At 32.2% G+C, this 6,779-nt stretch overlaps 1 pseudogene; it reads left to right on the plus strand.

Annotated features, from left to right (window-relative positions):
* Positions 1 to 5,839, plus strand: part of LOC145934221 (uncharacterized) — a 17,138-nt pseudogene extending 11,299 nt beyond the window's left edge.
* The last annotated feature ends 940 nt before the right edge of the window (positions 5,840 to 6,779 follow it).

The raw sequence follows: 6,779 nt of genomic DNA on the forward strand, positions 1-6,779 counted from the left end.
AAGCAGTGGTATCAACGCAGAGTACTGGAGCCCCTGGCTCCTTATTGTCGTATCCATATACGATTCCACATGAGTTTGCAACTTTCCACTCAAAGCGAGGCCATATATTGGGACTTCTACGCAGTACTGTCAGCCTTTGTAGTTTTCTACGTATAACGGGACTACGTATCTGTGTTTGTACATATTTTTGAATTTTCCAGTATTTGATAAAATAAATTCAAAAAACGTCAATTTTTGACGATTTTTTATGATTTTCACCATGAAAATGAAAGTTGCGCCAATTTTCACTATCATATTCGTAATCAGCACGTCAAAATACGTAAGTATACGTAGTTTCAAAAAAATCGGAGGTATGCCCTTTTCGGAAGTTTATCCGAATTTTATCCGAATTTTCTTTCAAAGATTAAGAATTACAGTTTTTTATGAATCATTTTTGTTCGTAACTCTTTCGTAAACAATGAGCGACGTCTAAAACTTTTTGAATGTTAGTCAGAACATAGTAATCTTGACAACATATGTCAAGGTCAAGATCATTGAGGCTTAATCTTCTTATATTGATTTTAATAATTTTTAGTGATATTTTTGTTTATAACTTTTGAATTATTGAAAAGCCACGGTTTAGATCTTGATAGTTGACTTTAATATGATCTCCTAAAGTCACCTGAAAAAATTGGACCCCATCGGAGGTGTGCCCCATTTGGAAAAACATCCCTGATTTCATTTAATGATTTTATATATTGTAGAAATCAAGTCCATATTTTTTAACTATATTTAAAAATTTTTAATTTAATTAAAATTAAAGAAAATTAAAGAAATTTTATTTATCAATAATTCATAATTAAAAAAATTTTTTTTATTATAAAATCTTTTTCAGGTACAGTAAGAAAATTGCACATCAATGGTACAGACGAGCAGATTTCAGCTCCAATAAAAATATGGTTGGCTCATGCCAAAGAACGTATGCAGAGACAAACATTGAGTAGTTAAAAGATTAAAATGAAATTTTCTTGAATTATTTTTCTTTTCTTGAATCTTTATAATATTTGTTTTGAGTTATTGTTGACGTCTATAATTGATTTATAATTTAAATGTTTATAAACTGTTTAAGATAAAGACTGAAATAAGTATAAGGTGTTTATATGTATAAAAAATGCACATATGTATATAAAAGATATTTTATACAGTTATACCAGTATAGTTTTATATATATATATATATACATATAGATATATATATACAGGGTGTCCCCGAACTCGCGGATCAACTCTCGTGGGTAGATTCCTGGGATCATTTGGAGACGATTTTTCCTCAGCGAAAATGTCGAGGCACCAATAATTTTCGAGTTATAAGCGATTGAAAATAAAGGGTTTTTCACAAACTAAGCCTTGTGGAAATAAAATATTAACAAAATCACATTCTTCAGTTAATTTCAGATAGAGTTTACTTTAATAAAATTTTAATATAAGGTTTAGTTACAAAGATACATGATGACAAAAATTGTATATATACATATAAAAAAACAACAGATATAATGACAGTGCTAGATGAAATTTATCAATTTATTTGACAATTTGTAATGAGATTCTATGCAAATAAAAAAAGTATTTGAAAATACATTATTTGCAAATAAATTATTTTCAAATATAATCTCAATATAAATTGTCAAATAAATTTTTACTTTCATCTAGAACTATCATTATACAGGGTGTCCCAGAATGATGGGGACTAAATTCGTGTGCAGATTCCTGGGATCATTTGGAGACGATTTTTCCTCAGCAAAAATGTCGAGACACCAATAATTTTTGAGTTATAAGCGATTGAAAATAAAGGGTTTTTCGCAAACGAAGCCTTGTGGAAATAAAATAATAATAAATTCACATTCTTCAGTTAATTTCAGGTAGAGTTTACTTTAATAGAATTTTAATTTAAGGCTTATTGTTAGTTACAAAGATACATGATGGCTATAAGTGGAAACATGCAAAAAATAATGACCTCCCTCGACATTTTCGCTGAGGAAAAATCGTCTCCAAATGATCCCAGGAATCTGGGCACGACGGTTGATGCGACTATTACCGGACACCCTGTATATATATATATAAATAATGTAGAATTTATTTATTTATGAATTTATGATTTAAAAAAATGTACTATGTATATTTATGATTTTTAAAATGTATTATATAATACATTTTAAAAATCAGTTATAAGTTGTACCCGTGCCGAGCTTGGCCATTACGCTCCTGACCGCGCGAATTTCATGCGCTCCCATACGTCAACTTCAATGCCTCACCATTCAAATTCTATTCATTGGATCACATTTTTGTAAAGAATTTTTCGACTTAGAATTTCATGAAGAATCTGTCATTAAAAGCTTCTTCGCCAGTTCTGGGACACCCTGTATATGATATTTAAATTTATACCCTGTATGTCATCTATCACTTTAAAAATGTATTATACGAGTATAATACATTTTAAAAATCATAAATCATAAATTTAAATATCATATATATATATATATATATATATATATATATGTATATATGTACATGCAATCAGATATCAAGGCGTTATTTTTATATAAAAACTTATGCTAACATACTTGGCAAAGTAGTTATGAATTATTTCTGTTCGAGTCGCTGTACCGTTAATTTCGTTGTTATTAATTCTATTGTTATTGTTGATGTTACATGCTGCTAACATTTCATCCCATGATAGAGGTATATGCAATTCTGGATCGAGATCTGGCACCACATCATTATTCCTTCTGGCAATATTATGAAGTACAACTGTGGCAACAATGATAGACATTATTCTATGTAAATAGTATCGCATCCCAAGTGCTAGTATTGGAAATCTTCTTTTCCAGATACCAAACAAGCGCTCTATTATATTTCTTGTACGAATATGTGACTCGTTATAAAGTTGTTCTGCAGCAGTTTGTGGATTTAGCAACGGAGTTACAAGATACTGCTTTGAAGGATAAGCAGAGTCTCCTAATAATAAACTATTGCCGTATATTCCATCTTCAAAGTTTACTCGCAAGCGACTATTATTAAAAATAGTGCTATCGTGTACTGATCCTTGCCAACGAGCAACTACATTCGTTATCTCTAAATTGCTATTGCATATTGTTTGAACATTTAAAGAAAAATAACCTTTTCTGTTACGGAATAGTTCAGCATTTTCCCCACCTGCAATAATCAAAATATTTATGCAATATATTAATAAATTTATTTTAGATAAATAAAGTAATTAAAAAAATATATCCTTGTTTTTTCGTATTAGTAAAAGAATCAGAGAGCCCGATTGCAATTTGCCGAAAATCATAAAGACTGGACTGTGCAGGACTGGAAAAATGTATTATTCTCTGATAAATCAAAATTTAAATTATTTGGAAGTGACGGAAAACAATATGTTCGACCCTGTTGGTGCCAGATATGATTGTAAATATCAAATACTAATAGTGAAACACGGTGGAGATGGAGTCATAGTCTGGGGAGCCTTTTCGTATGAAGGATTGGGTCCGTTGGTAGAAATTGAAGGTGTGATGGATCGCTTCATGTATAAGGATATACTAGACAAACAAATACTTCCTTATGCCAAGGATAATATGCCTCATGGATGGATTTTCCAACATGATAGAGATCCAAAACATGCTTCAAAGATCGTATCACAATATTTATCTACCAAAAAAGTGTAAGTCTTAGAATGACCTGCTCAGTCTCCGGATTTAAATCCTATTGAGCATCTTTGGGATGAATTTGGTCGCCGAGTAGCCAACAAAAAACATTCGAATAAACGAGACTTATTCAACACTTTGAATGAAGAATGGAGAAAAATCCTTCGAGACTTAATCATCCGTTTAATCGAGTTAATGCCACGTCATTGCGCAGCAGTCATTATTTCTAAGGGAATAGCTACTAAATATTAAATATTAAATATTAAATATTATTATTTTTGTGATTTAAAGTAACTTAAAGTTCCTGGCCCGATACTTATGATCATGCATCTTTTGCATTATGTTAAATAAAAAAATAATTTTAACTATTATTTTATTATTAACAACGCTTATTCATAGTAAAACATGTTATTATATGTAGAATTAATCTTTTTTTTTTTGTTCATTGTTCCTAAACCCAAAATATGGAAAAAAAATCTACTTGGCCCGAAACTTTTGATCGCCACTGTATGTACGAGTATATATTAATGATATAACACGAGAATCATGATAGATTTATACAAGATATATAATATATATGATTTATTAATTTATTACTTAATTGTAGTCTAAGTTAGCGAAAGCTCTGTGGACTCTTTCGGATGACTACGAAAGTATCCCAAATTTGTGGGGTTCCGTACACAGCATTGCCATTAGTCACCCTGATCTCAGTGGACAATGAGATTCCGATGTTAATAAAGCGAAAGGAGGCAAAATCGTATGGCACGAAGAAGCTGATCGAAGGTGCATTTTCGCCTGGTGGTAACTGTGTGATCATCGAGGATGTCATCACGAGTGGTAGCAGTATTCTGGAAACCGTTGATGCTTTGAAGAAGGAACACCTGAATATAACAGAAGCGTATGTGATAATCGATAGGCAGCAAGGTGGCAGAAAGAATCTTGAGAATCATGGAATCAAGGTCAAGTGTTTATACGTGATGACGCAGCTCATGGAATATCTCTTTGAGGCCGGAAAGATTACGTCGGAAATTGTCAAGGATGTTAACGATTATCTGACAACAAATCAGGCTCCAAACGTTTCCATTCAAGGTAAATTATTTTGATGGATATTTCATATGTGTGACTTATATAATTTATCATTAATATTTGTTTTTGCTTATAGACACTGTAGCTATACCGGATGATAGATTGAGACTGCCGTACAGTAAACGCGCAAAATTAGCAAAAAATCCATTAGCCTCGCAGCTGCTGGAACTAATGGAGTTTTTAAGCAAAGCAATCTCTGTCTGGCGGCCGATATGAAAAAAACGATTTTATAGTTAGCAAATGTAGCTGATCCTCACATAGCTGTGCTGAAGACCCACGTAGACATCATAGAAGACTTTAACGAGAATTTTATTCTTCAACTGAAGGAGTTAGCGAAGCGGCACAAGTTTCTACTGATGGAAGACCGCAAGTTTGGCAACATCGGCAACACGGTGTCGTTGCAATATAGATGTGGTTTATATAAGATCGCCGAATGGGCCGATCTGATCACAGTGCATCCGATATCCGGCGCATCCGTTATCGACGCGTTAAAGAAAGGTCTGGAGAACATCACGGAACCTCGCGGCATCTTCCTCATCGCTGAAATGTCATCCAAGGGTGCGTTGACCACCGGCGATTATCTGAAAAGCGCGGTGTCGATGGCGAAGGAGGTTTCTGATCTTGTAGTCGGCCTTGTGTGTCAATCCAATCTTTTTGCGGAATATGGACTGCTTCAATTGACGCCTGGCGTCAAGTTATCCAAAAGCGATGATGGGTTAGATCAACAATATAACAATCCGGAATCGGTTATCAATGCGGGTGCCGATTTGGCTGTTGTCGGTAGAGGCATCACGGAAGCCTCCTATGGTTATTTAAAGGCTACTTTAGAATATAAAAAACAACTCTGGAATATACGAAAAACAGATAAACTCATCCAATATGTGATAATAAAATATATAATTCGCAAACTATTTTTATATAATCTTTTCTCATATTACAGCTGGGTCTGTAGATTTGGCTGTTGTCGGTAGAGGCATCACGGAAGCCTCCTATGATTATTTAAAGGCTACTTTAGAATATAAAAAACAACTCTGGAATGCGTACGAAAAACGAATAAACTCATTCGATATGTGATAATAAAATATATAATCCGCAAACTATTTTTATATAATCTTTTCTCATATTACAACTGGGTCTGTAGAGTTTTTGAAATTATAATTATTTATTCTTTATTTTGAATTTTTCAAACTGTAATTATCTATTCTTTATTTTGATATGCTATTTAACATATATGATTTATTTTGAAGTATTCTTTCTACAATATATGAAAGATAAGCATATAGTTTATAAATATAAATTTTTATAAAACACTATAAATATAGACAACTCAAATTATAATAAAATAATACATCAAATACTGAGATCATACTGCTTAAGCATTTATGTTATTATCTATTTTTATATGACTCATAATTATAATTATACTTTTATAATTATATAATAAGAAAGAGAAATTATAACACTATGAAATTAATACTATACATGTCAAATTCGTTATTAGTTGATTTTTATATATGTGCACATTTATTCTATAGAGTAATTATAAGTACATATTATGTATGCAACAACTTATTCCATAGAAGTAATAAATAAAAAAAAGATGTATTATATTTTTTAACGAAATATACAATGTAAATACATGTATAATTTTGTGTTCTTTAGAGAGATTCTGAAAATGTTTATTCTTAAAAGAGGAACTGAAAGATGCGTGATATCTCTGGCGCTAAATAAATATAGCCTTATAATGATTGTATAGAAAAATATTGTAATTTTGAGTCTGTTATTATTTCTTCGAAGTGTAAATTTTAAAAGATTCGGAAGCTTCAATTTTGTCACGCGCGAAAATTATAGGTCCGAAATCGAAAGCAGCCTGACGTTGGCCGCACATCATCTGCTAGCGGCGATTTTCCCGCGCGATAACAGGCATCAGGTGTCAGTCGGTTGCCGCTTCGCGTCGTGCGCGGATCATCGGGGGGAAACAATTGCGAAGGACCGTATAGCGGCTCTCTCTCTC

Source organism: Prenolepis imparis, unplaced genomic scaffold (genome assembly GCF_030444845.1).
Source record: "Prenolepis imparis isolate NDT839.2.m4 unplaced genomic scaffold, iyPreImpa1.0 SCAF_3, whole genome shotgun sequence".
Taxonomy (NCBI): Eukaryota; Metazoa; Arthropoda; class Insecta; order Hymenoptera; family Formicidae; genus Prenolepis; species Prenolepis imparis.